The sequence below is a fragment of the Carcharhinus amblyrhynchos genome, chromosome 7 (assembly GCF_965287045.1).
Source record: "Carcharhinus amblyrhynchos chromosome 7, sCarAmb.v2.hapA, whole genome shotgun sequence".
In the NCBI taxonomy this organism is placed as follows: Eukaryota; Metazoa; Chordata; class Chondrichthyes; order Carcharhiniformes; family Carcharhinidae; genus Carcharhinus; species Carcharhinus amblyrhynchos.
The window spans coordinates 105,998,590-106,024,387 of NC_137330.1; the positions used below are offsets into that span (position 1 = coordinate 105,998,590).

General features: G+C 56.6%; 54 non-coding genes and 3 pseudogenes across 54 annotated transcripts; all 57 read left to right on the top strand.

Annotated features, from left to right (window-relative positions):
* Window positions 1-124: 124 nt before the first annotated feature.
* LOC145345789 (5S ribosomal RNA) lies at window positions 125-243 on the top strand. Its single transcript, XR_013887173.1, has one exon. It is a non-coding gene; the product is annotated as a 5S ribosomal RNA (ribosomal RNA).
* A 333-nt stretch (window positions 244-576) lies between these two features.
* Window positions 577-695, top strand: LOC145346223 (5S ribosomal RNA). Its single transcript, XR_013887578.1, has one exon. It is a non-coding gene; the product is annotated as a 5S ribosomal RNA (ribosomal RNA).
* Window positions 696-1,028: 333 nt separating this feature from the next.
* LOC145345801 (5S ribosomal RNA) lies at window positions 1,029-1,147 on the top strand. Its single transcript, XR_013887182.1, has one exon. It is a non-coding gene; the product is annotated as a 5S ribosomal RNA (ribosomal RNA).
* A 333-nt stretch (window positions 1,148-1,480) lies between these two features.
* Window positions 1,481-1,589, top strand: LOC145345699 (5S ribosomal RNA; annotated as a pseudogene).
* Window positions 1,590-1,922: 333 nt separating this feature from the next.
* LOC145345812 (5S ribosomal RNA) lies at window positions 1,923-2,041 on the top strand. Its single transcript, XR_013887190.1, has one exon. It is a non-coding gene; the product is annotated as a 5S ribosomal RNA (ribosomal RNA).
* Window positions 2,042-2,374: 333 nt separating this feature from the next.
* On the top strand, window positions 2,375-2,493 carry LOC145345629 (5S ribosomal RNA). The gene has a single exon (XR_013887088.1). It is a non-coding gene; the product is annotated as a 5S ribosomal RNA (ribosomal RNA).
* A 333-nt stretch (window positions 2,494-2,826) lies between these two features.
* On the top strand, window positions 2,827-2,945 carry LOC145345824 (5S ribosomal RNA). Its single transcript, XR_013887196.1, has one exon. It is a non-coding gene; the product is annotated as a 5S ribosomal RNA (ribosomal RNA).
* Window positions 2,946-3,278: 333 nt separating this feature from the next.
* On the top strand, window positions 3,279-3,397 carry LOC145346224 (5S ribosomal RNA). The gene has a single exon (XR_013887579.1). It is a non-coding gene; the product is annotated as a 5S ribosomal RNA (ribosomal RNA).
* A 333-nt stretch (window positions 3,398-3,730) lies between these two features.
* LOC145345836 (5S ribosomal RNA) lies at window positions 3,731-3,849 on the top strand. The gene has a single exon (XR_013887206.1). It is a non-coding gene; the product is annotated as a 5S ribosomal RNA (ribosomal RNA).
* Window positions 3,850-4,182: 333 nt separating this feature from the next.
* Window positions 4,183-4,301, top strand: LOC145345630 (5S ribosomal RNA). The gene has a single exon (XR_013887089.1). It is a non-coding gene; the product is annotated as a 5S ribosomal RNA (ribosomal RNA).
* A 333-nt stretch (window positions 4,302-4,634) lies between these two features.
* On the top strand, window positions 4,635-4,753 carry LOC145346269 (5S ribosomal RNA). Its single transcript, XR_013887623.1, has one exon. It is a non-coding gene; the product is annotated as a 5S ribosomal RNA (ribosomal RNA).
* A 333-nt stretch (window positions 4,754-5,086) lies between these two features.
* Window positions 5,087-5,205, top strand: LOC145346026 (5S ribosomal RNA). Its single transcript, XR_013887390.1, has one exon. It is a non-coding gene; the product is annotated as a 5S ribosomal RNA (ribosomal RNA).
* A 333-nt stretch (window positions 5,206-5,538) lies between these two features.
* LOC145345632 (5S ribosomal RNA) lies at window positions 5,539-5,657 on the top strand. The gene has a single exon (XR_013887091.1). It is a non-coding gene; the product is annotated as a 5S ribosomal RNA (ribosomal RNA).
* Window positions 5,658-5,990: 333 nt separating this feature from the next.
* Window positions 5,991-6,109, top strand: LOC145345843 (5S ribosomal RNA). The gene has a single exon (XR_013887213.1). It is a non-coding gene; the product is annotated as a 5S ribosomal RNA (ribosomal RNA).
* Window positions 6,110-6,442: 333 nt separating this feature from the next.
* On the top strand, window positions 6,443-6,561 carry LOC145346027 (5S ribosomal RNA). Its single transcript, XR_013887391.1, has one exon. It is a non-coding gene; the product is annotated as a 5S ribosomal RNA (ribosomal RNA).
* A 333-nt stretch (window positions 6,562-6,894) lies between these two features.
* Window positions 6,895-7,013, top strand: LOC145346143 (5S ribosomal RNA). Its single transcript, XR_013887504.1, has one exon. It is a non-coding gene; the product is annotated as a 5S ribosomal RNA (ribosomal RNA).
* A 333-nt stretch (window positions 7,014-7,346) lies between these two features.
* On the top strand, window positions 7,347-7,465 carry LOC145345844 (5S ribosomal RNA). Its single transcript, XR_013887214.1, has one exon. It is a non-coding gene; the product is annotated as a 5S ribosomal RNA (ribosomal RNA).
* Window positions 7,466-7,798: 333 nt separating this feature from the next.
* On the top strand, window positions 7,799-7,917 carry LOC145345845 (5S ribosomal RNA). The gene has a single exon (XR_013887215.1). It is a non-coding gene; the product is annotated as a 5S ribosomal RNA (ribosomal RNA).
* Window positions 7,918-8,250: 333 nt separating this feature from the next.
* LOC145345846 (5S ribosomal RNA) lies at window positions 8,251-8,369 on the top strand. Its single transcript, XR_013887216.1, has one exon. It is a non-coding gene; the product is annotated as a 5S ribosomal RNA (ribosomal RNA).
* Window positions 8,370-8,702: 333 nt separating this feature from the next.
* Window positions 8,703-8,821, top strand: LOC145345847 (5S ribosomal RNA). The gene has a single exon (XR_013887217.1). It is a non-coding gene; the product is annotated as a 5S ribosomal RNA (ribosomal RNA).
* Window positions 8,822-9,154: 333 nt separating this feature from the next.
* Window positions 9,155-9,273, top strand: LOC145345849 (5S ribosomal RNA). The gene has a single exon (XR_013887219.1). It is a non-coding gene; the product is annotated as a 5S ribosomal RNA (ribosomal RNA).
* Window positions 9,274-9,606: 333 nt separating this feature from the next.
* LOC145345850 (5S ribosomal RNA) lies at window positions 9,607-9,725 on the top strand. Its single transcript, XR_013887220.1, has one exon. It is a non-coding gene; the product is annotated as a 5S ribosomal RNA (ribosomal RNA).
* Window positions 9,726-10,058: 333 nt separating this feature from the next.
* Window positions 10,059-10,177, top strand: LOC145346186 (5S ribosomal RNA). The gene has a single exon (XR_013887543.1). It is a non-coding gene; the product is annotated as a 5S ribosomal RNA (ribosomal RNA).
* A 333-nt stretch (window positions 10,178-10,510) lies between these two features.
* Window positions 10,511-10,629, top strand: LOC145345851 (5S ribosomal RNA). The gene has a single exon (XR_013887221.1). It is a non-coding gene; the product is annotated as a 5S ribosomal RNA (ribosomal RNA).
* Window positions 10,630-10,962: 333 nt separating this feature from the next.
* On the top strand, window positions 10,963-11,081 carry LOC145346225 (5S ribosomal RNA). Its single transcript, XR_013887580.1, has one exon. It is a non-coding gene; the product is annotated as a 5S ribosomal RNA (ribosomal RNA).
* A 333-nt stretch (window positions 11,082-11,414) lies between these two features.
* Window positions 11,415-11,533, top strand: LOC145345852 (5S ribosomal RNA). The gene has a single exon (XR_013887222.1). It is a non-coding gene; the product is annotated as a 5S ribosomal RNA (ribosomal RNA).
* Window positions 11,534-11,866: 333 nt separating this feature from the next.
* LOC145345700 (5S ribosomal RNA) lies at window positions 11,867-11,975 on the top strand (annotated as a pseudogene).
* Window positions 11,976-12,308: 333 nt separating this feature from the next.
* LOC145345853 (5S ribosomal RNA) lies at window positions 12,309-12,427 on the top strand. Its single transcript, XR_013887223.1, has one exon. It is a non-coding gene; the product is annotated as a 5S ribosomal RNA (ribosomal RNA).
* Window positions 12,428-12,760: 333 nt separating this feature from the next.
* Window positions 12,761-12,879, top strand: LOC145345633 (5S ribosomal RNA). The gene has a single exon (XR_013887092.1). It is a non-coding gene; the product is annotated as a 5S ribosomal RNA (ribosomal RNA).
* A 333-nt stretch (window positions 12,880-13,212) lies between these two features.
* LOC145346270 (5S ribosomal RNA) lies at window positions 13,213-13,331 on the top strand. The gene has a single exon (XR_013887624.1). It is a non-coding gene; the product is annotated as a 5S ribosomal RNA (ribosomal RNA).
* Window positions 13,332-13,664: 333 nt separating this feature from the next.
* On the top strand, window positions 13,665-13,783 carry LOC145346028 (5S ribosomal RNA). The gene has a single exon (XR_013887392.1). It is a non-coding gene; the product is annotated as a 5S ribosomal RNA (ribosomal RNA).
* A 333-nt stretch (window positions 13,784-14,116) lies between these two features.
* Window positions 14,117-14,235, top strand: LOC145346187 (5S ribosomal RNA). The gene has a single exon (XR_013887544.1). It is a non-coding gene; the product is annotated as a 5S ribosomal RNA (ribosomal RNA).
* Window positions 14,236-14,569: 334 nt separating this feature from the next.
* On the top strand, window positions 14,570-14,688 carry LOC145346115 (5S ribosomal RNA). The gene has a single exon (XR_013887477.1). It is a non-coding gene; the product is annotated as a 5S ribosomal RNA (ribosomal RNA).
* Window positions 14,689-15,021: 333 nt separating this feature from the next.
* Window positions 15,022-15,140, top strand: LOC145346188 (5S ribosomal RNA). Its single transcript, XR_013887545.1, has one exon. It is a non-coding gene; the product is annotated as a 5S ribosomal RNA (ribosomal RNA).
* A 333-nt stretch (window positions 15,141-15,473) lies between these two features.
* LOC145345634 (5S ribosomal RNA) lies at window positions 15,474-15,592 on the top strand. The gene has a single exon (XR_013887093.1). It is a non-coding gene; the product is annotated as a 5S ribosomal RNA (ribosomal RNA).
* A 333-nt stretch (window positions 15,593-15,925) lies between these two features.
* LOC145345854 (5S ribosomal RNA) lies at window positions 15,926-16,044 on the top strand. Its single transcript, XR_013887224.1, has one exon. It is a non-coding gene; the product is annotated as a 5S ribosomal RNA (ribosomal RNA).
* Window positions 16,045-16,377: 333 nt separating this feature from the next.
* Window positions 16,378-16,496, top strand: LOC145345635 (5S ribosomal RNA). Its single transcript, XR_013887094.1, has one exon. It is a non-coding gene; the product is annotated as a 5S ribosomal RNA (ribosomal RNA).
* Window positions 16,497-16,829: 333 nt separating this feature from the next.
* On the top strand, window positions 16,830-16,948 carry LOC145346014 (5S ribosomal RNA). Its single transcript, XR_013887378.1, has one exon. It is a non-coding gene; the product is annotated as a 5S ribosomal RNA (ribosomal RNA).
* A 333-nt stretch (window positions 16,949-17,281) lies between these two features.
* LOC145346226 (5S ribosomal RNA) lies at window positions 17,282-17,400 on the top strand. Its single transcript, XR_013887581.1, has one exon. It is a non-coding gene; the product is annotated as a 5S ribosomal RNA (ribosomal RNA).
* Window positions 17,401-17,733: 333 nt separating this feature from the next.
* LOC145345855 (5S ribosomal RNA) lies at window positions 17,734-17,852 on the top strand. Its single transcript, XR_013887225.1, has one exon. It is a non-coding gene; the product is annotated as a 5S ribosomal RNA (ribosomal RNA).
* A 333-nt stretch (window positions 17,853-18,185) lies between these two features.
* On the top strand, window positions 18,186-18,304 carry LOC145345650 (5S ribosomal RNA). Its single transcript, XR_013887108.1, has one exon. It is a non-coding gene; the product is annotated as a 5S ribosomal RNA (ribosomal RNA).
* A 333-nt stretch (window positions 18,305-18,637) lies between these two features.
* On the top strand, window positions 18,638-18,756 carry LOC145346271 (5S ribosomal RNA). Its single transcript, XR_013887625.1, has one exon. It is a non-coding gene; the product is annotated as a 5S ribosomal RNA (ribosomal RNA).
* Window positions 18,757-19,089: 333 nt separating this feature from the next.
* On the top strand, window positions 19,090-19,208 carry LOC145346029 (5S ribosomal RNA). The gene has a single exon (XR_013887393.1). It is a non-coding gene; the product is annotated as a 5S ribosomal RNA (ribosomal RNA).
* A 333-nt stretch (window positions 19,209-19,541) lies between these two features.
* LOC145345636 (5S ribosomal RNA) lies at window positions 19,542-19,660 on the top strand. Its single transcript, XR_013887095.1, has one exon. It is a non-coding gene; the product is annotated as a 5S ribosomal RNA (ribosomal RNA).
* A 333-nt stretch (window positions 19,661-19,993) lies between these two features.
* Window positions 19,994-20,112, top strand: LOC145345856 (5S ribosomal RNA). Its single transcript, XR_013887226.1, has one exon. It is a non-coding gene; the product is annotated as a 5S ribosomal RNA (ribosomal RNA).
* A 333-nt stretch (window positions 20,113-20,445) lies between these two features.
* On the top strand, window positions 20,446-20,564 carry LOC145346030 (5S ribosomal RNA). The gene has a single exon (XR_013887394.1). It is a non-coding gene; the product is annotated as a 5S ribosomal RNA (ribosomal RNA).
* Window positions 20,565-20,897: 333 nt separating this feature from the next.
* On the top strand, window positions 20,898-21,016 carry LOC145346144 (5S ribosomal RNA). The gene has a single exon (XR_013887505.1). It is a non-coding gene; the product is annotated as a 5S ribosomal RNA (ribosomal RNA).
* Window positions 21,017-21,349: 333 nt separating this feature from the next.
* Window positions 21,350-21,468, top strand: LOC145345857 (5S ribosomal RNA). The gene has a single exon (XR_013887227.1). It is a non-coding gene; the product is annotated as a 5S ribosomal RNA (ribosomal RNA).
* Window positions 21,469-21,801: 333 nt separating this feature from the next.
* LOC145345858 (5S ribosomal RNA) lies at window positions 21,802-21,920 on the top strand. Its single transcript, XR_013887228.1, has one exon. It is a non-coding gene; the product is annotated as a 5S ribosomal RNA (ribosomal RNA).
* A 333-nt stretch (window positions 21,921-22,253) lies between these two features.
* Window positions 22,254-22,372, top strand: LOC145345860 (5S ribosomal RNA). Its single transcript, XR_013887230.1, has one exon. It is a non-coding gene; the product is annotated as a 5S ribosomal RNA (ribosomal RNA).
* A 333-nt stretch (window positions 22,373-22,705) lies between these two features.
* Window positions 22,706-22,824, top strand: LOC145345861 (5S ribosomal RNA). Its single transcript, XR_013887231.1, has one exon. It is a non-coding gene; the product is annotated as a 5S ribosomal RNA (ribosomal RNA).
* Window positions 22,825-23,157: 333 nt separating this feature from the next.
* LOC145345862 (5S ribosomal RNA) lies at window positions 23,158-23,276 on the top strand. The gene has a single exon (XR_013887232.1). It is a non-coding gene; the product is annotated as a 5S ribosomal RNA (ribosomal RNA).
* A 333-nt stretch (window positions 23,277-23,609) lies between these two features.
* On the top strand, window positions 23,610-23,718 carry LOC145345701 (5S ribosomal RNA; annotated as a pseudogene).
* Window positions 23,719-24,051: 333 nt separating this feature from the next.
* LOC145345863 (5S ribosomal RNA) lies at window positions 24,052-24,170 on the top strand. The gene has a single exon (XR_013887233.1). It is a non-coding gene; the product is annotated as a 5S ribosomal RNA (ribosomal RNA).
* A 333-nt stretch (window positions 24,171-24,503) lies between these two features.
* Window positions 24,504-24,622, top strand: LOC145346189 (5S ribosomal RNA). The gene has a single exon (XR_013887546.1). It is a non-coding gene; the product is annotated as a 5S ribosomal RNA (ribosomal RNA).
* Window positions 24,623-24,955: 333 nt separating this feature from the next.
* On the top strand, window positions 24,956-25,074 carry LOC145345864 (5S ribosomal RNA). The gene has a single exon (XR_013887234.1). It is a non-coding gene; the product is annotated as a 5S ribosomal RNA (ribosomal RNA).
* A 332-nt stretch (window positions 25,075-25,406) lies between these two features.
* LOC145346227 (5S ribosomal RNA) lies at window positions 25,407-25,525 on the top strand. The gene has a single exon (XR_013887582.1). It is a non-coding gene; the product is annotated as a 5S ribosomal RNA (ribosomal RNA).
* The last annotated feature ends 273 nt before the right edge of the window (window positions 25,526-25,798 follow it).

A 25,798-nucleotide genomic window follows, 5' to 3' on the forward strand; every position in this document is an offset into this window, starting at 1 on the left:
GGAGCTTTGCCCCAAACACTGCGTCAGTGTTTCCCTCCCTCCCTCCTCCTCTGACCACAGCACAAAGCCAATTGTCGGCATCTGAGTTGTGAGCGTGAAAAGGCCAGAAATGAGAGCAGCCAGCGCCTACGGCCATACTAGCCTGAAAACGCCCGATCTCGTCTGATCTCGGAAGCTAAGCAGGCTCAGGCCTGGTTAGTACTTGGATGGGAGACCGCCTGGGAATACCAGGTGCCGTAGGCTTTTGCTGCCAGCCGGGGCTGCCCGCAACGCCGGCTGTCGGCCCAGAGGCGGCTCACGTTTTGGCTGAGGAACTTTGCTGGTGATTTGTGGGAGAAGTCGGAACAGCAATACCCAGGAAGAAGTGCCAAGCAGACTATCTCTGGTGTCTCAGTGCTCAGGCCAGCAATATCCACCAAGAAGTGACAAGCGCAGTATCTCTGCTGATTCAGGGAGCTTTGCCCCAAACACTGCGTCAGTGTTTCCCTCCCTCCCTCCTCCTCTGACCACAGCACAAAGCCAATTGTCGGCATCTGAGTTGTGAGCGTGAAAAGGCCAGAAATGAGAGCAGCCAGCGCCTACGGCCATACTAGCCTGAAAACGCCTGATCTCGTCTGATCTCGGAAGCTAAGCAGGCTCAGGCCTGGTTAGTACTTGGATGGGAGTCCGCCTGGGAATACCAGGTGCCGTAGGCTTTTGCTGCCAGCCGGGGCTGCCCGCAACGCCGGCTGTCGGCCCAGAGGCGGCTCACGTTTTGGCTGAGGAACTTTGCTGGTGATTTGTGGGAGAAGTCGGAACAGCAATACCCAGGAAGAAGTGCCAAGCAGACTATCTCTGGTGTCTCAGTGCTCAGGCCAGCAATATCCACCAAGAAGTGACAAGCGCAGTATCTCTGCTGATTCAGGGAGCTTTGCCCCAAACACTGCGTCAGTGTTTCCCTCCCTCCCTCCTCCTCTGACCACAGCACAAAGCCAATTGTCGGCATCTGAGTTGTGAGCGTGAAAAGGCCAGAAATGAGTACAGCCAGCGCCTACGGCCATACTAGCCTGAAAACGCCCGATCTCGTCTGATCTCGGAAGCTAAGCAGGCTCAGGCCTGGTTAGTACTTGGATGGGAGACCGCCTGGGAATACCAGGTGCCGTAGGCTTTTGCTGCCAGCCGGGGCTGCCCGCAACGCCGGCTGTCGGCCCAGGGGCGGCTCACGTTTTGGCTGAGGAACTTTGCTGGTGATTTGTGGGAGAAGTCGGAACAGCAATACCCAGGAAGAAGTGCCAAGCAGACTATCTCTGGTGTCTCAGTGCTCAGGCCAGCAATATCCACCAAGAAGTGACAAGCGCAGTATCTCTGCTGATTCAGGGAGCTTTGCCCCAAACACTGCGTCAGTGTTTCCCTCCCTCCCTCCTCCTCTGACCACAGCACAAAGCCAATTGTCGGCATCTGAGTTGTGAGTGTGAAAAGGCCAGAAATGAGAGCAGCCAGTGCCTACGGCCATACTAGCCTGAAAACGTCTGATCTCGGAAGCTAAGCAGGCTCAGGCCTGGTTAGTACTTGGATGGGAGACCGCCTGGGAATACCAGGTGCCGTAGGCTTTTGCTGCCAGCCGGGGCTGCCCGCAACGCCGGCTGTCGGCCCAGAGGCGGCTCACGTTTTGGCTGAGGAACTTTGCTGGTGATTTGTGGGAGAAGTCGGAACAGCAATACCCAGGAAGAAGTGCCAAGCAGACTATCTCTGGTGTCTCAGTGCTCAGGCCAGCAATATCCACCAAGAAGTGACAAGCGCAGTATCTCTGCTGATTCAGGGAGCTTTGCCCCAAACACTGCGTCAGTGTTTCCCTCCCTCCCTCCTCCTCTGACCACAGCACAAAGCCAATTGTCGGCATCTGAGTTGTGAGCGTGAAAAGGCCAGAAATGAGTGCAGCCAGCGCCTACGGCCATACTAGCCTGAAAACGCCCGATCTCGTCTGATCTCGGAAGCTAAGCAGGCTCAGGCCTGGTTAGTACTTGGATGGGAGACCGCCTGGGAATACCAGGTGCCGTAGGCTTTTGCTGCCAGCCGGGGCTGCCCGCAACGCCGGCTGTCGGCCCAGGGGCGGCTCACGTTTTGGCTGAGGAACTTTGCTGGTGATTTGTGGGAGAAGTCGGAACAGCAATACCCAGGAAGAAGTGCCAAGCAGACTATCTCTGGTGTCTCAGTGCTCAGGCCAGCAATATCCACCAAGAAGTGACAAGCGCAGTATCTCTGCTGATTCAGGGAGCTTTGCCCCAAACACTGCGTCAGTGTTTCCCTCCCTCCCTCCTCCTCTGACCACAGCACAAAGCCAATTGTCGGCATCTGAGTTGTGAGCGTGAAAAGGCCAGAAATGAGAGCAGCCAGCGCATACGGCCATACTAGCCTGAAAACGCCCGATCTGGTCTGATCTCGGAAGCTAAGCAGGCTCAGGCCTGGTTAGTACTTGGATGGGAGACCGCCTGGGAATACCAGGTGCCGTAGGCTTTTGCTGCCAGCCGGGGCTGCCCGCAACGCCGGCTGTCGGCCCAGAGGCGGCTCACGTTTTGGCTGAGGAACTTTGCTGGTGATTTGTGGGAGAAGTCGGAACAGCAATACCCAGGAAGAAGTGCCAAGCAGACTATCTCTGGTGTCTCAGTGCTCAGGCCAGCAATATCCACCAAGAAGTGACAAGCGCAGTATCTCTGCTGATTCAGGGAGCTTTGCCCCAAACACTGCGTCAGTGTTTCCCTCCCTCCCTCCTCCTCTGACCACAGCACAAAGCCAATTGTCGGCATCTGAGTTGTGAGCGTGAAAAGGCCAGAAATGAGAGCAGCCAGCGCCTACGGCCATACTAGCCTGAAAACGCCCGATCTCGTCTGATCTCGGAAGCTAAGCAGGCTCAGGCCTGGTTAGTACTTGGATGGGAGACCGCCTGGGAATACCAGGTGCCGTAGGCTTTTGCTGCCAGCCGGGGCTGCCCGCAACGCCGGCTGTCGGCCCAGGGGCGGCTCACGTTTTGGCTGAGGAACTTTGCTGGTGATTTGTGGGAGAAGTCGGAACAGCAATACCCAGGAAGAAGTGCCAAGCAGACTATCTCTGGTGTCTCAGTGCTCAGGCCAGCAATATCCACCAAGAAGTGACAAGCGCAGTATCTCTGCTGATTCAGGGAGCTTTGCCCCAAACACTGCGTCAGTGTTTCCCTCCCTCCCTCCTCCTCTGACCACAGCACAAAGCCAATTGTCGGCATCTGAGTTGTGAGCGTGAAAAGGCCAGAAATGAGAGCAGCCAGCGCCTACGGCCATACTAGCCTGAAAACGCCTGATCTCGTCTGATCTCGGAAGCTAAGCAGGCTCAGGCCTGGTTAGTACTTGGATGGGAGTCCGCCTGGGAATACCAGGTGCCGTAGGCTTTTGCTGCCAGCCGGGGCTGCCCGCAACGCCGGCTGTCGGCCCAGAGGCGGCTCACGTTTTGGCTGAGGAACTTTGCTGGTGATTTGTGGGAGAAGTCGGAACAGCAATACCCAGGAAGAAGTGCCAAGCAGACTATCTCTGGTGTCTCAGTGCTCAGGCCAGCAATATCCACCAAGAAGTGACAAGCGCAGTATCTCTGCTGATTCAGGGAGCTTTGCCCCAAACACTGCGTCAGTGTTTCCCTCCCTCCCTCCTCCTCTGACCACAGCACAAAGCCAATTGTCGGCATCTGAGTTGTGAGCGTGAAAAGGCCAGAAATGAGTGCAGCCAGCGCCTACGGCCATACTAGCCTGAAAACGCCCGATCTCGTCTGATCTCGGAAGCTAAGCAGGCTCAGGCCTGGTTAGTACTTGGATGGGAGACCGCCTGGGAATACCAGGTGCCGTAGGCTTTTGCTGCCAGCCGGGGCTGCCCGCAACGCCGGCTGTCGGCCCAGGGGCGGCTCACGTTTTGGCTGAGGAACTTTGCTGGTGATTTGTGGGAGAAGTCGGAACAGCAATACCCAGGAAGAAGTGCCAAGCAGACTATCTCTGGTGTCTCAGTGCTCAGGCCAGCAATATCCACCAAGAAGTGACAAGCGCAGTATCTCTGCTGATTCAGGGAGCTTTGCCCCAAACACTGCGTCAGTGTTTCCCTCCCTCCCTCCTCCTCTGACCACAGCACAAAGCCAATTGTCGGCATCTGAGTTGTGAGCGTGAAAAGGCCAGAAATGAGAGCAGCCAGCGCATACGGCCATACTAGCCTGAAAACGCCCGATCTGGTCTGATCTCGGAAGCTAAGCAGGCTCAGGCCTGGTTAGTACTTGGATGGGAGACCGCCTGGGAATACCAGGTGCCGTAGGCTTTTGCTGCCAGCCGGGGCTGCCCGCAACGCCGGCTGTCGGCCCAGAGGCGGCTCACGTTTTGGCTGAGGAACTTTGCTGGTGATTTGTGGGAGAAGTCGGAACAGCAATACCCAGGAAGAAGTGCCAAGCAGACTATCTCTGGTGTCTCAGTGCTCAGGCCAGCAATATCCACCAAGAAGTGACAAGCGCAGTATCTCTGCTGATTCAGGGAGCTTTGCCCCAAACACTGCGTCAGTGTTTCCCTCCCTCCCTCCTCCTCTGACCACAGCACAAAGCCAATTGTCGGCATCTGAGTTGTGAGCGTGAAAAGGCCAGAAATGAGAACAGCCAGCGCCTACGGCCATACTAGCCTGAAAACGCCCGATCTCGTCTGATCTCGGAAGCTAAGCAGGCTCAGGCCTGGTTAGTACTTGGATGCGAGACCGCCTGGGAATACCAGGTGCCGTAGGCTTTTGCTGCCAGCCGGGGCTGCCCGCAACGCCGGCTGTCGGCCCAGGGGCGGCTCACGTTTTGGCTGAGGAACTTTGCTGGTGATTTGTGGGAGAAGTCGGAACAGCAATACCCAGGAAGAAGTGCCAAGCAGACTATCTCTGGTGTCTCAGTGCTCAGGCCAGCAATATCCACCAAGAAGTGACAAGCGCAGTATCTCTGCTGATTCAGGGAGCTTTGCCCCAAACACTGCGTCAGTGTTTCCCTCCCTCCCTCCTCCTCTGACCACAGCACAAAGCCAATTGTCGGCATCTGAGTTGTGAGCGTGAAAAGGCCAGAAATGAGAACCGCCAGTGCCTACGGCCATACTAGCCTGAAAACGCCCGATCTCGTCTGATCTCGGAAGCTAAGCAGGCTCAGGCCTGGTTAGTACTTGGATGGGAGTCCGCCTGGGAATACCAGGTGCCGTAGGCTTTTGCTGCCAGCCGGGGCTGCCCGCAACGCCGGCTGTCGGCCCAGAGGCGGCTCACGTTTTGGCTGAGGAACTTTGCTGGTGATTTGTGGGAGAAGTCGGAACAGCAATACCCAGGAAGAAGTGCCAAGCAGACTATCTCTGGTGTCTCAGTGCTCAGGCCAGCAATATCCACCAAGAAGTGACAAGCGCAGTATCTCTGCTGATTCAGGGAGCTTTGCCCCAAACACTGCGTCAGTGTTTCCCTCCCTCCCTCCTCCTCTGACCACAGCACAAAGCCAATTGTCGGCATCTGAGTTGTGAGCGTGAAAAGGCCAGAAATGAGAGCAGCCAGCGCATACGGCCATACTAGCCTGAAAACGCCCGATCTGGTCTGATCTCGGAAGCTAAGCAGGCTCAGGCCTGGTTAGTACTTGGATGGGAGACCGCCTGGGAATACCAGGTGCCGTAGGCTTTTGCTGCCAGCCGGGGCTGCCCGCAACGCCGGCTGTCGGCCCAGAGGCGGCTCACGTTTTGGCTGAGGAACTTTGCTGGTGATTTGTGGGAGAAGTCGGAACAGCAATACCCAGGAAGAAGTGCCAAGCAGACTATCTCTGGTGTCTCAGTGCTCAGGCCAGCAATATCCACCAAGAAGTGACAAGCGCAGTATCTCTGCTGATTCAGGGAGCTTTGCCCCAAACACTGCGTCAGTGTTTCCCTCCCTCCCTCCTCCTCTGACCACAGCACAAAGCCAATTGTCGGCATCTGAGTTGTGAGCGTGAAAAGGCCAGAAATGAGAGCAGCCAGCGCCTACGGCCATACTAGCCTGAAAACGCCCGATCTCGTCTGATCTCGGAAGCTAAGCAGGCTCAGGCCTGGTTAGTACTTGGATGGGAGACCGCCTGGGAATACCAGGTGCCGTAGGCTTTTGCTGCCAGCCGGGGCTGCCCGCAACGCCGGCTGTCGGCCCAGGGGCGGCTCACGTTTTGGCTGAGGAACTTTGCTGGTGATTTGTGGGAGAAGTCGGAACAGCAATACCCAGGAAGAAGTGCCAAGCAGACTATCTCTGGTGTCTCAGTGCTCAGGCCAGCAATATCCACCAAGAAGTGACAAGCGCAGTATCTCTGCTGATTCAGGGAGCTTTGCCCCAAACACTGCGTCAGTGTTTCCCTCCCTCCCTCCTCCTCTGACCACAGCACAAAGCCAATTGTCGGCATCTGAGTTGTGAGCGTGAAAAGGCCAGAAATGAGAGCCGCCAGTGCCTACGGCCATACTAGCCTGAAAACGCCCGATCTCGTCTGATCTCGGAAGCTAAGCAGGCTCAGGCCTGGTTAGTACTTGGATGGGAGTCCGCCTGGGAATACCAGGTGCCGTAGGCTTTTGCTGCCAGCCGGGGCTGCCCGCAACGCCGGCTGTCGGCCCAGAGGCGGCTCACGTTTTGGCTGAGGAACTTTGCTGGTGATTTGTGGGAGAAGTCGGAACAGCAATACCCAGGAAGAAGTGCCAAGCAGACTATCTCTGGTGTCTCAGTGCTCAGGCCAGCAATATCCACCAAGAAGTGACAAGCGCAGTATCTCTGCTGATTCAGGGAGCTTTGCCCCAAACACTGCGTCAGTGTTTCCCTCCCTCCCTCCTCCTCTGACCACAGCACAAAGCCAATTGTCGGCATCTGAGTTGTGAGCGTGAAAAGGCCAGAAATGAGTGCAGCCAGCGCCTACGGCCATACTAGCCTGAAAACGCCCGATCTCGTCTGATTTCGGAAGCTAAGCAGGCTCAGGCCTGGTTAGTACTTGGATGGGAGACCGCCTGGGAATACCAGGTGCCGTAGGCTTTTGCTGCCAGCCGGGGCTGCCCGCAACGCCGGCTGTCGGCCCAGGGGCGGCTCACGTTTTGGCTGAGGAACTTTGCTGGTGATTTGTGGGAGAAGTCGGAACAGCAATACCCAGGAAGAAGTGCCAAGCAGACTATCTCTGGTGTCTCAGTGCTCAGGCCAGCAATATCCACCAAGAAGTGACAAGCGCAGTATCTCTGCTGATTCAGGGAGCTTTGCCCCAAACACTGCGTCAGTGTTTCCCTCCCTCCCTCCTCCTCTGACCACAGCACAAAGCCAATTGTCGGCATCTGAGTTGTGAGCGTGAAAAGGCCAGAAATGAGAGCAGCCAGCGCCTACGGCCATACTAGCCTGAAAACGCCCGATCTCGTCTGATCTCGGAAGCTAAGCAGGCTCAGGCCTGGTTAGTACTTGGATGGGAGACCGCCTGGGAATACCAGGTGCCGTAGGCTTTTGCTGCCAGCCGGGGCTGCCCGCAACGCCGGCTGTCGGCCCAGAGGCGGCTCACGTTTTGGCTGAGGAACTTTGCTGGTGATTTGTGGGAGAAGTCGGAACAGCAATACCCAGGAAGAAGTGCCAAGCAGACTATCTCTGGTGTCTCAGTGCTCAGGCCAGCAATATCCACCAAGAAGTGACAAGCGCAGTATCTCTGCTGATTCAGGGAGCTTTGCCCCAAACACTGCGTCAGTGTTTCCCTCCCTCCCTCCTCCTCTGACCACAGCACAAAGCCAATTGTCGGCATCTGAGTTGTGAGCGTGAAAAGGCCAGAAATGAGAGCAGCCAGCGCCTACGGCCATACTAGCCTGAAAACGCCCGATCTCGTCTGATCTCGGAAGCTAAGCAGGCTCAGGCCTGGTTAGTACTTGGATGGGAGACCGCCTGGGAATACCAGGTGCCGTAGGCTTTTGCTGCCAGCCGGGGCTGCCCGCAACGCCGGCTGTCGGCCCAGAGGCGGCTCACGTTTTGGCTGAGGAACTTTGCTGGTGATTTGTGGGAGAAGTCGGAACAGCAATACCCAGGAAGAAGTGCCAAGCAGACTATCTCTGGTGTCTCAGTGCTCAGGCCAGCAATATCCACCAAGAAGTGACAAGCGCAGTATCTCTGCTGATTCAGGGAGCTTTGCCCCAAACACTGCGTCAGTGTTTCCCTCCCTCCCTCCTCCTCTGACCACAGCACAAAGCCAATTGTCGGCATCTGAGTTGTGAGCGTGAAAAGGCCAGAAATGAGAGCAGCCAGCGCCTACGGCCATACTAGCCTGAAAACGCCCGATCTCGTCTGATCTCGGAAGCTAAGCAGGCTCAGGCCTGGTTAGTACTTGGATGGGAGACCGCCTGGGAATACCAGGTGCCGTAGGCTTTTGCTGCCAGCCGGGGCTGCCCGCAACGCCGGCTGTCGGCCCAGAGGCGGCTCACGTTTTGGCTGAGGAGCTTTGCTGGTGATTTGTGGGAGAAGTCGGAACAGCAATACCCAGGAAGAAGTGCCAAGCAGACTATCTCTGGTGTCTCAGTGCTCAGGCCAGCAATATCCACCAAGAAGTGACAAGCGCAGTATCTCTGCTGATTCAGGGAGCTTTGCCCCAAACACTGCGTCAGTGTTTCCCTCCCTCCCTCCTCCTCTGACCACAGCACAAAGCCAATTGTCGGCATCTGAGTTGTGAGCGTGAAAAGGCCAGAAATGAGAGCAGCCAGCGCCTACGGCCATACTAGCCTGAAAACGCCCGATCTCGTCTGATCTCGGAAGCTAAGCAGGCTCAGGCCTGGTTAGTACTTGGATGGGAGACCGCCTGGGAATACCAGGTGCCGTAGGCTTTTGCTGCCAGCCGGGGCTGCCCGCAACGCCGGCTGTCGGCCCAGAGGCGGCTCACGTTTTGGCTGAGGAACTTTGCTGGTGATTTGTGGGAGAAGTCGGAACAGCAATACCCAGGAAGAAGTGCCAAGCAGACTATCTCTGGTGTCTCAGTGCTCAGGCCAGCAATATCCACCAAGAAGTGACAAGCGCAGTATCTCTGCTGATTCAGGGAGCTTTGCCCCAAACACTGCGTCAGTGTTTCCCTCCCTCCCTCCTCCTCTGACCACAGCACAAAGCCAATTGTCGGCATCTGAGTTGTGAGCGTGAAAAGGCCAGAAATGAGAGCAGCCAGCGCCTACGGCCATACTAGCCTGAAAACGCCCGATCTCGTCTGATCTCGGAAGCTAAGCAGGCTCAGGCCTGGTTAGTACTTGGATGGGAGACCGCCTGGGAATACCAGGTGCCGTAGGCTTTTGCTGCCAGCCGGGGCTGCCCGCAACGCCGGCTGTCGGCCCAGGGGCGGCTCACGTTTTGGCTGAGGAACTTTGCTGGTGATTTGTGGGAGAAGTCGGAACAGCAATACCCAGGAAGAAGTGCCAAGCAGACTATCTCTGGTGTCTCAGTGCTCAGGCCAGCAATATCCACCAAGAAGTGACAAGCGCAGTATCTCTGCTGATTCAGGGAGCTTTGCCCCAAACACTGCGTCAGTGTTTCCCTCCCTCCCTCCTCCTCTGACCACAGCACAAAGCCAATTGTCGGCATCTGAGTTGTGAGCGTGAAAAGGCCAGAAATGAGTGCAGCCAGCGCCTACGGCCATACTAGCCTGAAAACGCCCGATCTCGTCTGATCTCGGAAGCTAAGCAGGCTCAGGCCTGGTTAGTACTTGGATGGGAGACCGCCTGGGAATACCAGGTGCCGTAGGCTTTTGCTGCCAGCCGGGGCTGCCCGCAACGCCGGCTGTCGGCCCAGGGGCGGCTCACGTTTTGGCTGAGGAACTTTGCTGGTGATTTGTGGGAGAAGTCGGAACAGCAATACCCAGGAAGAAGTGCCAAGCAGACTATCTCTGGTGTCTCAGTGCTCAGGCCAGCAATATCCACCAAGAAGTGACAAGCGCAGTATCTCTGCTGATTCAGGGAGCTTTGCCCCAAACACTGCGTCAGTGTTTCCCTCCCTCCCTCCTCCTCTGACCACAGCACAAAGCCAATTGTCGGCATCTGAGTTGTGAGCGTGAAAAGGCCAGAAATGAGAGCAGCCAGCGCCTACGGCCATACTAGCCTGAAAACGCCCGATCTGGTCTGATCTCGGAAGCTAAGCAGGCTCAGGCCTGGTTAGTACTTGGATGGGAGACCGCCTGGGAATACCAGGTGCCGTAGGCTTTTGCTGCCAGCCGGGGCTGCCCGCAACGCCGGCTGTCGGCCCAGAGGCGGCTCACGTTTTGGCTGAGGAACTTTGCTGGTGATTTGTGGGAGAAGTCGGAACAGCAATACCCAGGAAGAAGTGCCAAGCAGACTATCTCTGGTGTCTCAGTGCTCAGGCCAGCAATATCCACCAAGAAGTGACAAGCGCAGTATCTCTGCTGATTCAGGGAGCTTTGCCCCAAACACTGCGTCAGTGTTTCCCTCCCTCCCTCCTCCTCTGACCACAGCACAAAGCCAATTGTCGGCATCTGAGTTGTGAGCGTGAAAAGGCCAGAAATGAGAGCAGCCAGCGCCTACGGCCATACTAGCCTGAAAACGCCCGATCTCGTCTGATCTCGGAAGCTAAGCAGGCTCAGGCCTGGTTAGTACTTGGATGGGAGACCGCCTGGGAATACCAGGTGCCGTAGGCTTTTGCTGCCAGCCGGGGCTGCCCGCAACGCCGGCTGTCGGCCCAGGGGCGGCTCACGTTTTGGCTGAGGAACTTTGCTGGTGATTTGTGGGAGAAGTCGGAACAGCAATACCCAGGAAGAAGTGCCAAGCAGACTATCTCTGGTGTCTCAGTGCTCAGGCCAGCAATATCCACCAAGAAGTGACAAGCGCAGTATCTCTGCTGATTCAGGGAGCTTTGCCCCAAACACTGCGTCAGTGTTTCCCTCCCTCCCTCCTCCTCTGACCACAGCACAAAGCCAATTGTCGGCATCTGAGTTGTGAGCGTGAAAAGGCCAGAAATGAGAGCAGCCAGCGCCTACGGCCATACTAGCCTGAAAACGCCTGATCTCGTCTGATCTCGGAAGCTAAGCAGGCTCAGGCCTGGTTAGTACTTGGATGGGAGTCCGCCTGGGAATACCAGGTGCCGTAGGCTTTTGCTGCCAGCCGGGGCTGCCCGCAACGCCGGCTGTCGGCCCAGAGGCGGCTCACGTTTTGGCTGAGGAACTTTGCTGGTGATTTGTGGGAGAAGTCGGAACAGCAATACCCAGGAAGAAGTGCCAAGCAGACTATCTCTGGTGTCTCAGTGCTCAGGCCAGCAATATCCACCAAGAAGTGACAAGCGCAGTATCTCTGCTGATTCAGGGAGCTTTGCCCCAAACACTGCGTCAGTGTTTCCCTCCCTCCCTCCTCCTCTGACCACAGCACAAAGCCAATTGTCGGCATCTGAGTTGTGAGCGTGAAAAGGCCAGAAATGAGTGCAGCCAGCGCCTACGGCCATACTAGCCTGAAAACGCCCGATCTCGTCTGATCTCGGAAGCTAAGCAGGCTCAGGCCTGGTTAGTACTTGGATGGGAGACCGCCTGGGAATACCAGGTGCCGTAGGCTTTTGCTGCCAGCCGGGGCTGCCCGCAACGCCGGCTGTCGGCCCAGGGGCGGCTCACGTTTTGGCTGAGGAACTTTGCTGGTGATTTGTGGGAGAAGTCGGAACAGCAATACCCAGGAAGAAGTGCCAAGCAGACTATCTCTGGTGTCTCAGTGCTCAGGCCAGCAATATCCACCAAGAAGTGACAAGCGCAGTATCTCTGCTGATTCAGGGAGCTTTGCCCCAAACACTGCGTCAGTGTTTCCCTCCCTCCCTCCTCCTCTGACCACAGCACAAAGCCAATTGTCGGCATCTGAGTTGTGAGCGTGAAAAGGCCAGAAATGAGAGCAGCCAGCGCCTACGGCCATACTAGCCTGAAAACGTCTGATCTCGGAAGCTAAGCAGGCTCAGGCCTGGTTAGTACTTGGATGGGAGACCGCCTGGGAATACCAGGTGCCGTAGGCTTTTGCTGCCAGCCGGGGCTGCCCGCAACGCCGGCTGTCGGCCCAGAGGCGGCTCACGTTTTGGCTGAGGAACTTTGCTGGTGATTTGTGGGAGAAGTCGGAACAGCAATACCCAGGAAGAAGTGCCAAGCAGACTATCTCTGGTGTCTCAGTGCTCAGGCCAGCAATATCCACCAAGAAGTGACAAGCGCAGTATCTCTGCTGATTCAGGGAGCTTTGCCCCAAACACTGCGTCAGTGTTTCCCTCCCTCCCTCCTCCTCTGACCACAGCACAAAGCCAATTGTCGGCATCTGAGTTGTGAGCGTGAAAAGGCCAGAAATGAGTGCAGCCAGCGCCTACGGCCATACTAGCCTGAAAACGCCCGATCTCGTCTGATCTCGGAAGCTAAGCAGGCTCAGGCCTGGTTAGTACTTGGATGGGAGACCGCCTGGGAATACCAGGTGCCGTAGGCTTTTGCTGCCAGCCGGGGCTGCCCGCAACGCCGGCTGTCGGCCCAGGGGCGGCTCACGTTTTGGCTGAGGAACTTTGCTGGTGATTTGTGGGAGAAGTCGGAACAGCAATACCCAGGAAGAAGTGCCAAGCAGACTATCTCTGGTGTCTCAGTGCTCAGGCCAGCAATATCCACCAAGAAGTGACAAGCGCAGTATCTCTGCTGATTCAGGGAGCTTTGCCCCAAACACTGCGTCAGTGTTTCCCTCCCTCCCTCCTCCTCTGACCACAGCACAAAGCCAATTGTCGGCATCTGAGTTGTGAGCGTGAAAAGGCCAGAAATGAGAGCAGCCAGCGCATACGGCCATACTAGCCTGAAAACGCCCGATCTGGTCTGATCTCGGAAGCTAAGCAGGCTCAGGCCTGGTTAGTACTTGGATGGGAGACCGCCTGGGAATACCAGGTGCCGTAGGCTTTTGCTGCCAGCCGGGGCTGCCCGCAACGCCGGCTGTCGGCCCAGAGGCGGCTCACGTTTTGGCTGAGGAACTTTGCTGGTGATTTGTGGGAGAAGTCGGAACAGCAATACCCAGGAAGAAGTGCCAAGCAGACTATCTCTGGTGTCTCAGTGCTCAGGCCAGCAATATCCACCAAGAAGTGACAAGCGCAGTATCTCTGCTGATTCAGGGAGCTTTGCCCCAAACACTGCGTCAGTGTTTCCCTCCCTCCCTCCTCCTCTGACCACAGCACAAAGCCAATTGTCGGCATCTGAGTTGTGAGCGTGAAAAGGCCAGAAATGAGAACAGCCAGCGCCTACGGCCATACTAGCCTGAAAACGCCCGATCTCGTCTGATCTCGGAAGCTAAGCAGGCTCAGGCCTGGTTAGTACTTGGATGCGAGACCGCCTGGGAATACCAGGTGCCGTAGGCTTTTGCTGCCAGCCGGGGCTGCCCGCAACGCCGGCTGTCGGCCCAGGGGCGGCTCACGTTTTGGCTGAGGAACTTTGCTGGTGATTTGTGGGAGAAGTCGGAACAGCAATACCCAGGAAGAAGTGCCAAGCAGACTATCTCTGGTGTCTCAGTGCTCAGGCCAGCAATATCCACCAAGAAGTGACAAGCGCAGTATCTCTGCTGATTCAGGGAGCTTTGCCCCAAACACTGCGTCAGTGTTTCCCTCCCTCCCTCCTCCTCTGACCACAGCACAAAGCCAATTGTCGGCATCTGAGTTGTGAGCGTGAAAAGGCCAGAAATGAGAACCGCCAGTGCCTACGGCCATACTAGCCTGAAAACGCCCGATCTCGTCTGATCTCGGAAGCTAAGCAGGCTCAGGCCTGGTTAGTACTTGGATGGGAGTCCGCCTGGGAATACCAGGTGCCGTAGGCTTTTGCTGCCAGCCGGGGCTGCCCGCAACGCCGGCTGTCGGCCCAGAGGCGGCTCACGTTTTGGCTGAGGAACTTTGCTGGTGATTTGTGGGAGAAGTCGGAACAGCAATACCCAGGAAGAAGTGCCAAGCAGACTATCTCTGGTGTCTCAGTGCTCAGGCCAGCAATATCCACCAAGAAGTGACAAGCGCAGTATCTCTGCTGATTCAGGGAGCTTTGCCCCAAACACTGCGTCAGTGTTTCCCTCCCTCCCTCCTCCTCTGACCACAGCACAAAGCCAATTGTCGGCATCTGAGTTGTGAGCGTGAAAAGGCCAGAAATGAGAGCAGCCAGCGCCTACGGCCATACTAGCCTGAAAACGCCCGATCTGGTCTGATCTCGGAAGCTAAGCAGGCTCAGGCCTGGTTAGTACTTGGATGGGAGACCGCCTGGGAATACCAGGTGCCGTAGGCTTTTGCTGCCAGCCGGGGCTGCCCGCAACGCCGGCTGTCGGCCCAGAGGCGGCTCACGTTTTGGCTGAGGAACTTTGCTGGTGATTTTGTGGGAGAAGTCGGAACAGCAATACCCAGGAAGAAGTGCCAAGCAGACTATCTCTGGTGTCTCAGTGCTCAGGCCAGCAATATCCACCAAGAAGTGACAAGCGCAGTATCTCTGCTGATTCAGGGAGCTTTGCCCCAAACACTGCGTCAGTGTTTCCCTCCCTCCCTCCTCCTCTGACCACAGCACAAAGCCAATTGTCGGCATCTGAGTTGTGAGCGTGAAAAGGCCAGAAATGAGAGCAGCCAGCGCCTACGGCCATACTAGCCTGAAAACGCCCGATCTCGTCTGATCTCGGAAGCTAAGCAGGCTCAGGCCTGGTTAGTACTTGGATGGGAGACCGCCTGGGAATACCAGGTGCCGTCGGCTTTTGCTGCCAGCCGGGGCTGCCCGCAACACCGGCTGTCGGCCCAGAGGCGGCTCACGTTTTGGCTGAGGAACTTTGCTGGTGATTTGTGGGAGAAGTCGGAACAGCAATACCCAGGAAGAAGTGCCAAGCAGACTATCTCTGGTGTCTCAGTGCTCAGGCCAGCAATATCCACCAAGAAGTGACAAGCGCAGTATCTCTGCTGATTCAGGGAGCTTTGCCCCAAACACTGCGTCAGTGTTTCCCTCCCTCCCTCCTCCTCTGACCACAGCACAAAGCCAATTGTCGGCATCTGAGTTGTGAGCGTGAAAAGGCCAGAAATGAGAGCAGCCAGCGCCTACGGCCATACTAGCCTGAAAACGCCCGATCTGGTCTGATCTCGGAAGCTAAGCAGGCTCAGGCCTGGTTAGTACTTGGATGGGAGACCGCCTGGGAATACCAGGTGCCGTAGGCTTTTGCTGCCAGCCGGGGCTGCCCGCAACGCCGGCTGTCGGCCCAGGGGCGGCTCACGTTTTGGCTGAGGAACTTTGCTGGTGATTTGTGGGAGAAGTCGGAACAGCAATACCCAGGAAGAAGTGCCAAGCAGACTATCTCTGGTGTCTCAGTGCTCAGGCCAGCAATATCCACCAAGAAGTGACAAGCGCAGTATCTCTGCTGATTCAGGGAGCTTTGCCCCAAACACTGCGTCAGTGTTTCCCTCCCTCCCTCCTCCTCTGACCACAGCACAAAGCCAATTGTCGGCATCTGAGTTGTGAGCGTGAAAAGGCCAGAAATGAGAGCAGCCAGCGCATACGGCCATACTAGCCTGAAAACGCCCGATCTGGTCTGATCTCGGAAGCTAAGCAGGCTCAGGCCTGGTTAGTACTTGGATGGGAGACCGCCTGGGAATACCAGGTGCCGTAGGCTTTTGCTGCCAGCCGGGGCTGCCCGCAACGCCGGCTGTCGGCCCAGAGGCGGCTCACGTTTTGGCTGAGGAACTTTGCTGGTGATTTGTGGGAGAAGTCGGAACAGCAATACCCAGGAAGAAGTGCCAAGCAGACTATCTCTGGTGTCTCAGTGCTCAGGCCAGCAATATCCACCAAGAAGTGACAAGCGCAGTATCTCTGCTGATTCAGGGAGCTTTGCCCCAAACACTGCGTCAGTGTTTCCCTCCCTCCCTCCTCCTCTGACCACAGCACAAAGCCAATTGTCGGCATCTGAGTTGTGAGCGTGAAAAGGCCAGAAATGAGAGCAGCCAGCGCCTACGGCCATACTAGCCTGAAAACGCCCGATCTCGTCTGATCTCGGAAGCTAAGCAGGCTCAGGCCTGGTTAGTACTTGGATGGGAGACCGCCTGGGAATACCAGGTGCCGTAGGCTTTTGCTGCCAGCCGGGGCTGCCCGCAACGCCGGCTGTCGGCCCAGAGGCGGCTCACGTTTTGGCTGAGGAACTTTGCTGGTGATTTGTGGGAGAAGTCGGAACAGCAATACCCAGGAAGAAGTGCCAAGCAGACTATCTCTGGTGTCTCAGTGCTCAGGCCAGCAATATCCACCAAGAAGTGACAAGCGCAGTATCTCTGCTGATTCAGGGAGCTTTGCCCCAAACACTGCGTCAGTGTTTCCCTCCCTCCCTCCTCCTCTGACCACAGCACAAAGCCAATTGTCGGCATCTGAGTTGTGAGCGTGAAAAGGCCAGAAATGAGAGCAGCCAGCGCATACGGCCATACTAGCCTGAAAACGCCCGATCTGGTCTGATCTCGGAAGCTAAGCAGGCTCAGGCCTGGTTAGTACTTGGATGGGAGACCGCCTGGGAATACCAGGTGCCGTAGGCTTTTGCTGCCAGCCGGGGCTGCCCGCAACGCCGGCTGTCGGCCCAGGGGCGGCTCACGTTTTGGCTGAGGAACTTTGCTGGTGATTTGTGGGAGAAGTCGGAACAGCAATACCCAGGAAGAAGTGCCAAGCAGACTATCTCTGGTGTCTCAGTGCTCAGGCCAGCAATATCCACCAAGAAGTGACAAGCGCAGTATCTCTGCTGATTCAGGGAGCTTTGCCCCAAACACTGCGTCAGTGTTTCCCTCCCTCCCTCCTCCTCTGACCACAGCACAAAGCCAATTGTCGGCATCTGAGTTGTGAGCGTGAAAAGGCCAGAAATGAGAGCAGCCAGCGCCTACGGCGATACTAGCCTGAAAACGCCCGATCTCGTCTGATCTCGGAAGCTAAGCAGGCTCAGGCCTGGTTAGTACTTGGATGGGAGACCGCCTGGGAATACCAGGTGCCGTAGGCTTTTGCTGCCAGCCGGGGCTGCCCGCAACGCCGGCTGTCGGCCCAGGGGCGGCTCACGTTTTGGCTGAGGAACTTTGCTGGTGATTTGTGGGAGAAGTCGGAACAGCAATACCCAGGAAGAAGTGCCAAGCAGACTATCTCTGGTGTCTCAGTGCTCAGGCCAGCAATATCCACCAAGAAGTGACAAGCGCAGTATCTCTGCTGATTCAGGGAGCTTTGCCCCAAACACTGCGTCAGTGTTTCCCTCCCTCCCTCCTCCTCTGACCACAGCACAAAGCCAATTGTCGGCATCTGAGTTGTGAGCGTGAAAAGGCCAGAAATGAGAGCAGCCAGCGCCTACGGCCATACTAGCCTGAAAACGCCTGATCTCGTCTGATCTCGGAAGCTAAGCAGGCTCAGGCCTGGTTAGTACTTGGATGGGAGTCCGCCTGGGAATACCAGGTGCCGTAGGCTTTTGCTGCCAGCCGGGGCTGCCCGCAACGCCGGCTGTCGGCCCAGAGGCGGCTCACGTTTTGGCTGAGGAACTTTGCTGGTGATTTGTGGGAGAAGTCGGAACAGCAATACCCAGGAAGAAGTGCCAAGCAGACTATCTCTGGTGTCTCAGTGCTCAGGCCAGCAATATCCACCAAGAAGTGACAAGCGCAGTATCTCTGCTGATTCAGGGAGCTTTGCCCCAAACACTGCGTCAGTGTTTCCCTCCCTCCCTCCTCCTCTGACCACAGCACAAAGCCAATTGTCGGCATCTGAGTTGTGAGCGTGAAAAGGCCAGAAATGAGTGCAGCCAGCGCCTACGGCCATACTAGCCTGAAAACGCCCGATCTCGTCTGATCTCGGAAGCTAAGCAGGCTCAGGCCTGGTTAGTACTTGGATGGGAGACCGCCTGGGAATACCAGGTGCCGTAGGCTTTTGCTGCCAGCCGGGGCTGCCCGCAACGCCGGCTGTCGGCCCAGGGGCGGCTCACGTTTTGGCTGAGGAACTTTGCTGGTGATTTGTGGGAGAAGTCGGAACAGCAATACCCAGGAAGAAGTGCCAAGCAGACTATCTCTGGTGTCTCAGTGCTCAGGCCAGCAATATCCACCAAGAAGTGACAAGCGCAGTATCTCTGCTGATTCAGGGAGCTTTGCCCCAAACACTGCGTCAGTGTTTCCCTCCCTCCCTCCTCCTCTGACCACAGCACAAAGCCAATTGTCGGCATCTGAGTTGTGAGCGTGAAAAGGCCAGAAATGAGAGCAGCCAGCGCGTACGGCCATACTAGCCTGAAAACGCCCGATCTGGTCTGATCTCGGAAGCTAAGCAGGCTCAGGCCTGGTTAGTACTTGGATGGGAGACCGCCTGGGAATACCAGGTGCCGTAGGCTTTTGCTGCCAGCCGGGGCTGCCCGCAACGCCGGCTGTCGGCCCAGAGGCGGCTCACGTTTTGGCTGAGGAACTTTGCTGGTGATTTGTGGGAGAAGTCGGAACAGCAATACCCAGGAAGAAGTGCCAAGCAGACTATCTCTGGTGTCTCAGTGCTCAGGCCAGCAATATCCACCAAGAAGTGACAAGCGCAGTATCTCTGCTGATTCAGGGAGCTTTGCCCCAAACACTGCGTCAGTGTTTCCCTCCCTCCCTCCTCCTCTGACCACAGCACAAAGCCAATTGTCGGCATCTGAGTTGTGAGCGTGAAAAGGCCAGAAATGAGAACAGCCAGCGCCTACGGCCATACTAGCCTGAAAACGCCCGATCTCGTCTGATCTCGGAAGCTAAGCAGGCTCAGGCCTGGTTAGTACTTGGATGCGAGACCGCCTGGGAATACCAGGTGCCGTAGGCTTTTGCTGCCAGCCGGGGCTGCCCGCAACGCCGGCTGTCGGCCCAGGGGCGGCTCACGTTTTGGCTGAGGAACTTTGCTGGTGATTTGTGGGAGAAGTCGGAACAGCAATACCCAGGAAGAAGTGCCAAGCAGACTATCTCTGGTGTCTCAGTGCTCAGGCCAGCAATATCCACCAAGAAGTGACAAGCGCAGTATCTCTGCTGATTCAGGGAGCTTTGCCCCAAACACTGCGTCAGTGTTTCCCTCCCTCCCTCCTCCTCTGACCACAGCACAAAGCCAATTGTCGGCATCTGAGTTGTGAGCGTGAAAAGGCCAGAAATGAGAACCGCCAGTGCCTACGGCCATACTAGCCTGAAAACGCCCGATCTCGTCTGATCTCGGAAGCTAAGCAGGCTCAGGCCTGGTTAGTACTTGGATGGGAGTCCGCCTGGGAATACCAGGTGCCGTAGGCTTTTGCTGCCAGCCGGGGCTGCCCGCAACGCCGGCTGTCGGCCCAGAGGCGGCTCACGTTTTGGCTGAGGAACTTTGCTGGTGATTTGTGGGAGAAGTCGGAACAGCAATACCCAGGAAGAAGTGCCAAGCAGACTATCTCTGGTGTCTCAGTGCTCAGGCCAGCAATATCCACCAAGAAGTGACAAGCGCAGTATCTCTGCTGATTCAGGGAGCTTTGCCCCAAACACTGCGTCAGTGTTTCCCTCCCTCCCTCCTCCTCTGACCACAGCACAAAGCCAATTGTCGGCATCTGAGTTGTGAGCGTGAAAAGGCCAGAAATGAGAGCAGCCAGCGCATACGGCCATACTAGCCTGAAAACGCCCGATCTGGTCTGATCTCGGAAGCTAAGCAGGCTCAGGCCTGGTTAGTACTTGGATGGGAGACCGCCTGGGAATACCAGGTGCCGTAGGCTTTTGCTGCCAGCCGGGGCTGCCCGCAACGCCGGCTGTCGGCCCAGAGGCGGCTCACGTTTTGGCTGAGGAACTTTGCTGGTGATTTGTGGGAGAAGTCGGAACAGCAATACCCAGGAAGAAGTGCCAAGCAGACTATCTCTGGTGTCTCAGTGCTCAGGCCAGCAATATCCACCAAGAAGTGACAAGCGCAGTATCTCTGCTGATTCAGGGAGCTTTGCCCCAAACACTGCGTCAGTGTTTCCCTCCCTCCCTCCTCCTCTGACCACAGCACAAAGCCAATTGTCGGCATCTGAGTTGTGAGCGTGAAAAGGCCAGAAATGAGAGCAGCCAGCGCCTACGGCCATACTAGCCTGAAAACGCCCGATCTCGTCTGATCTCGGAAGCTAAGCAGGCTCAGGCCTGGTTAGTACTTGGATGGGAGACCGCCTGGGAATACCAGGTGCCGTAGGCTTTTGCTGCCAGCCGGGGCTGCCCGCAACGCCGGCTGTCGGCCCAGGGGCGGCTCACGTTTTGGCTGAGGAACTTTGCTGGTGATTTGTGGGAGAAGTCGGAACAGCAATACCCAGGAAGAAGTGCCAAGCAGACTATCTCTGGTGTCTCAGTGCTCAGGCCAGCAATATCCACCAAGAAGTGACAAGCGCAGTATCTCTGCTGATTCAGGGAGCTTTGCCCCAAACACTGCGTCAGTGTTTCCCTCCCTCCCTCCTCCTCTGACCACAGCACAAAGCCAATTGTCGGCATCTGAGTTGTGAGCGTGAAAAGGCCAGAAATGAGAGCCGCCAGTGCCTACGGCCATACTAGCCTGAAAACGCCCGATCTCGTCTGATCTCGGAAGCTAAGCAGGCTCAGGCCTGGTTAGTACTTGGATGGGAGTCCGCCTGGGAATACCAGGTGCCGTAGGCTTTTGCTGCCAGCCGGGGCTGCCCGCAACGCCGGCTGTCGGCCCAGAGGCGGCTCACGTTTTGGCTGAGGAACTTTGCTGGTGATTTGTGGGAGAAGTCGGAACAGCAATACCCAGGAAGAAGTGCCAAGCAGACTATCTCTGGTGTCTCAGTGCTCAGGCCAGCAATATCCACCAAGAAGTGACAAGCGCAGTATCTCTGCTGATTCAGGGAGCTTTGCCCCAAACACTGCGTCAGTGTTTCCCTCCCTCCCTCCTCCTCTGACCACAGCACAAAGCCAATTGTCGGCATCTGAGTTGTGAGCGTGAAAAGGCCAGAAATGAGTGCAGCCTGCGCCTACGGCCATACTAGCCTGAAAACGCCCGATCTCGTCTGATTTCGGAAGCTAAGCAGGCTCAGGCCTGGTTAGTACTTGGATGGGAGACCGCCTGGGAATACCAGGTGCCGTAGGCTTTTGCTGCCAGCCGGGGCTGCCCGCAACGCCGGCTGTCGGCCCAGGGGCGGCTCACGTTTTGGCTGAGGAACTTTGCTGGTGATTTGTGGGAGAAGTCGGAACAGCAATACCCAGGAAGAAGTGCCAAGCAGACTATCTCTGGTGTCTCAGTGCTCAGGCCAGCAATATCCACCAAGAAGTGACAAGCGCAGTATCTCTGCTGATTCAGGGAGCTTTGCCCCAAACACTGCGTCAGTGTTTCCCTCCCTCCCTCCTCCTCTGACCACAGCACAAAGCCAATTGTCGGCATCTGAGTTGTGAGCGTGAAAAGGCCAGAAATGAGAGCAGCCAGCGCCTACGGCCATACTAGCCTGAAAACGCCCGATCTCGTCTGATCTCGGAAGCTAAGCAGGCTCAGGCCTGGTTAGTACTTGGATGGGAGACCGCCTGGGAATACCAGGTGCCGTAGGCTTTTGCTGCCAGCCGGGGCTGCCCGCAACGCCGGCTGTCGGCCCAGAGGCGGCTCACGTTTTGGCTGAGGAACTTTGCTGGTGATTTGTGGGAGAAGTCGGAACAGCAATACCCAGGAAGAAGTGCCAAGCAGACTATCTCTGGTGTCTCAGTGCTCAGGCCAGCAATATCCACCAAGAAGTGACAAGCGCAGTATCTCTGCTGATTCAGGGAGCTTTGCCCCAAACACTGCGTCAGTGTTTCCCTCCCTCCCTCCTCCTCTGACCACAGCACAAAGCCAATTGTCGGCATCTGAGTTGTGAGCGTGAAAAGGCCAGAAATGAGAGCAGCCAGCGCCTACGGCCATACTAGCCTGAAAACGCCCGATCTCGTCTGATCTCGGAAGCTAAGCAGGCTCAGGCCTGGTTAGTACTTGGATGGGAGACCGCCTGGGAATACCAGGTGCCGTAGGCTTTTGCTGCCAGCCGGGGCTGCCCGCAACGCCGGCTGTCGGCCCAGAGGCGGCTCACGTTTTGGCTGAGGAACTTTGCTGGTGATTTGTGGGAGAAGTCGGAACAGCAATACCCAGGAAGAAGTGCCAAGCAGACTATCTCTGGTGTCTCAGTGCTCAGGCCAGCAATATCCACCAAGAAGTGACAAGCGCAGTATCTCTGCTGATTCAGGGAGCTTTGCCCCAAACACTGCGTCAGTGTTTCCCTCCCTCCCTCCTCCTCTGACCACAGCACAAAGCCAATTGTCGGCATCTGAGTTGTGAGCGTGAAAAGGCCAGAAATGAGAGCAGCCAGCGCCTACGGCCATACTAGCCTGAAAACGCCCGATCTCGTCTGATCTCGGAAGCTAAGCAGGCTCAGGCCTGGTTAGTACTTGGATGGGAGACCGCCTGGGAATACCAGGTGCCGTAGGCTTTTGCTGCCAGCCGGGGCTGCCCGCAACGCCGGCTGTCGGCCCAGAGGCGGCTCACGTTTTGGCTGAGGAGCTTTGCTGGTGATTTGTGGGAGAAGTCGGAACAGCAATACCCAGGAAGAAGTGCCAAGCAGACTATCTCTGGTGTCTCAGTGCTCAGGCCAGCAATATCCACCAAGAAGTGACAAGCGCAGTATCTCTGCTGATTCAGGGAGCTTTGCCCCAAACACTGCGTCAGTGTTTCCCTCCCTCCCTCCTCCTCTGACCACAGCACAAAGCCAATTGTCGGCATCTGAGTTGTGAGCGTGAAAAGGCCAGAAATGAGAGCAGCCAGCGCCTACGGCCATACTAGCCTGAAAACGCCCGATCTCGTCTGATCTCGGAAGCTAAGCAGGCTCAGGCCTGGTTAGTACTTGGATGGGAGACCGCCTGGGAATACCAGGTGCCGTAGGCTTTTGCTGCCAGCCGGGGCTGCCCGCAACGCCGGCTGTCGGCCCAGAGGCGGCTCACGTTTTGGCTGAGGAACTTTGCTGGTGATTTGTGGGAGAAGTCGGAACAGCAATACCCAGGAAGAAGTGCCAAGCAGACTATCTCTGGTGTCTCAGTGCTCAGGCCAGCAATATCCACCAAGAAGTGACAAGCGCAGTATCTCTGCTGATTCAGGGAGCTTTGCCCCAAACACTGCGTCAGTGTTTCCCTCCCTCCCTCCTCCTCTGACCACAGCACAAAGCCAATTGTCGGCATCTGAGTTGTGAGCGTGAAAAGGCCAGAAATGAGAGCAGCCAGCGCCTACGGCCATACTAGCCTGAAAACGCCCGATCTCGTCTGATCTCGGAAGCTAAGCAGGCTCAGGCCTGGTTAGTACTTGGATGGGAGACCGCCTGGGAATACCAGGTGCCGTAGGCTTTTGCTGCCAGCCGGGGCTGCCCGCAACGCCGGCTGTCGGCCCAGGGGCGGCTCACGTTTTGGCTGAGGAACTTTGCTGGTGATTTGTGGGAGAAGTCGGAACAGCAATACCCAGGAAGAAGTGCCAAGCAGACTATCTCTGGTGTCTCAGTGCTCAGGCCAGCAATATCCACCAAGAAGTGACAAGCGCAGTATCTCTGCTGATTCAGGGAGCTTTGCCCCAAACACTGCGTCAGTGTTTCCCTCCCTCCCTCCTCCTCTGACCACAGCACAAAGCCAATTGTCGGCATCTGAGTTGTGAGTGTGAAAAGGCCAGAAATGAGAGCAGCCAGCGCCTACGGCCATACTAGCCTGAAAACGTCTGATCTCGGAAGCTAAGCAGGCTCAGGCCTGGTTAGTACTTGGATGGGAGACCGCCTGGGAATACCAGGTGCCGTAGGCTTTTGCTGCCAGCCGGGGCTGCCCGCAACGCCGGCTGTCGGCCCAGAGGCGGCTCACGTTTTGGCTGAGGAACTTTGCTGGTGATTTGTGGGAGAAGTCGGAACAGCAATACCCAGGAAGAAGTGCCAAGCAGACTATCTCTGGTGTCTCAGTGCTCAGGCCAGCAATATCCACCAAGAAGTGACAAGCGCAGTATCTCTGCTGATTCAGGGAGCTTTGCCCCAAACACTGCGTCAGTGTTTCCCTCCCTCCCTCCTCCTCTGACCACAGCACAAAGCCAATTGTCGGCATCTGAGTTGTGAGCGTGAAAAGGCCAGAAATGAGTGCAGCCAGCGCCTACGGCCATACTAGCCTGAAAACGCCCGATCTCGTCTGATCTCGGAAGCTAAGCAGGCTCAGGCCTGGTTAGTACTTGGATGGGAGACCGCCTGGGAATACCAGGTGCCGTAGGCTTTTGCTGCCAGCCGGGGCTGCCCGCAACGCCGGCTGTCGGCCCAGGGGCGGCTCACGTTTTGGCTGAGGAACTTTGCTGGTGATTTGTGGGAGAAGTCGGAACAGCAATACCCAGGAAGAAGTGCCAAGCAGACTATCTCTGGTGTCTCAGTGCTCAGGCCAGCAATATCCACCAAGAAGTGACAAGCGCAGTATCTCTGCTGATTCAGGGAGCTTTGCCCCAAACACTGCGTCAGTGTTTCCCTCCCTCCCTCCTCCTCTGACCACAGCACAAAGCCAATTGTCGGCATCTGAGTTGTGAGCGTGAAAAGGCCAGAAATGAGAGCAGCCAGCGCCTACGGCCATACTAGCCTGAAAACGCCCGATCTGGTCTGATCTCGGAAGCTAAGCAGGCTCAGGCCTGGTTAGTACTTGGATGGGAGACCGCCTGGGAATACCAGGTGCCGTAGGCTTTTGCTGCCAGCCGGGGCTGCCCGCAACGCCGGCTGTCGGCCCAGAGGCGGCTCACGTTTTGGCTGAGGAACTTTGCTGGTGATTTGTGGGAGAAGTCGGAACAGCAATACCCAGGAAGAAGTGCCAAGCAGACTATCTCTGGTGTCTCAGTGCTCAGGCCAGCAATATCCACCAAGAAGTGACAAGCGCAGTATCTCTGCTGATTCAGGGAGCTTTGCCCCAAACACTGCGTCAGTGTTTCCCTCCCTCCCTCCTCCTCTGACCACAGCACAAAGCCAATTGTCGGCATCTGAGTTGTGAGCGTGAAAAGGCCAGAAATGAGAGCAGCCAGCGCCTACGGCCATACTAGCCTGAAAACGCCCGATCTCGTCTGATCTCGGAAGCTAAGCAGGCTCAGGCCTGGTTAGTACTTGGATGGGAGACCGCCTGGGAATACCAGGTGCCGTAGGCTTTTGCTGCCAGCCGGGGCTGCCCGCAACGCCGGCTGTCGGCCCAGGGGCGGCTCACGTTTTGGCTGAGGAACTTTGCTGGTGATTTGTGGGAGAAGTCGGAACAGCAATACCCAGAAGAAGTGCCAAGCAGACTATCTCTGGTGTCTCAGTGCTCAGGCCAGCAATATCCACCAAGAAGTGACAAGCGCAGTATCTCTGCTGATTCAGGGAGCTTTGCCCCAAACACTGCGTCAGTGTTTCCCTCCCTCCCTCCTCCTCTGACCACAGCACAAAGCCAATTGTCGGCATCTGAGTTGTGAGCGTGAAAAGGCCAGAAATGAGAGCAGCCAGCGCCTACGGCCATACTAGCCTGAAAACGCCTGATCTCGTCTGATCTCGGAAGCTAAGCAGGCTCAGGCCTGGTTAGTACTTGGATGGGAGTCCGCCTGGGAATACCAGGTGCCGTAGGCTTTTGCTGCCAGCCGGGGCTGCCCGCAACGCCGGCTGTCGGCCCAGAGGCGGCTCACGTTTTGGCTGAGGAACTTTGCTGGTGATTTGTGGGAGAAGTCGGAACAGCAATACCCAGGAAGAAGTGCCAAGCAGACTATCTCTGGTGTCTCAGTGCTCAGGCCAGCAATATCCACCAAGAAGTGACAAGCGCAGTATCTCTGCTGATTCAGGGAGCTTTGCCCCAAACACTGCGTCAGTGTTTCCCTCCCTCCCTCCTCCTCTGACCACAGCACA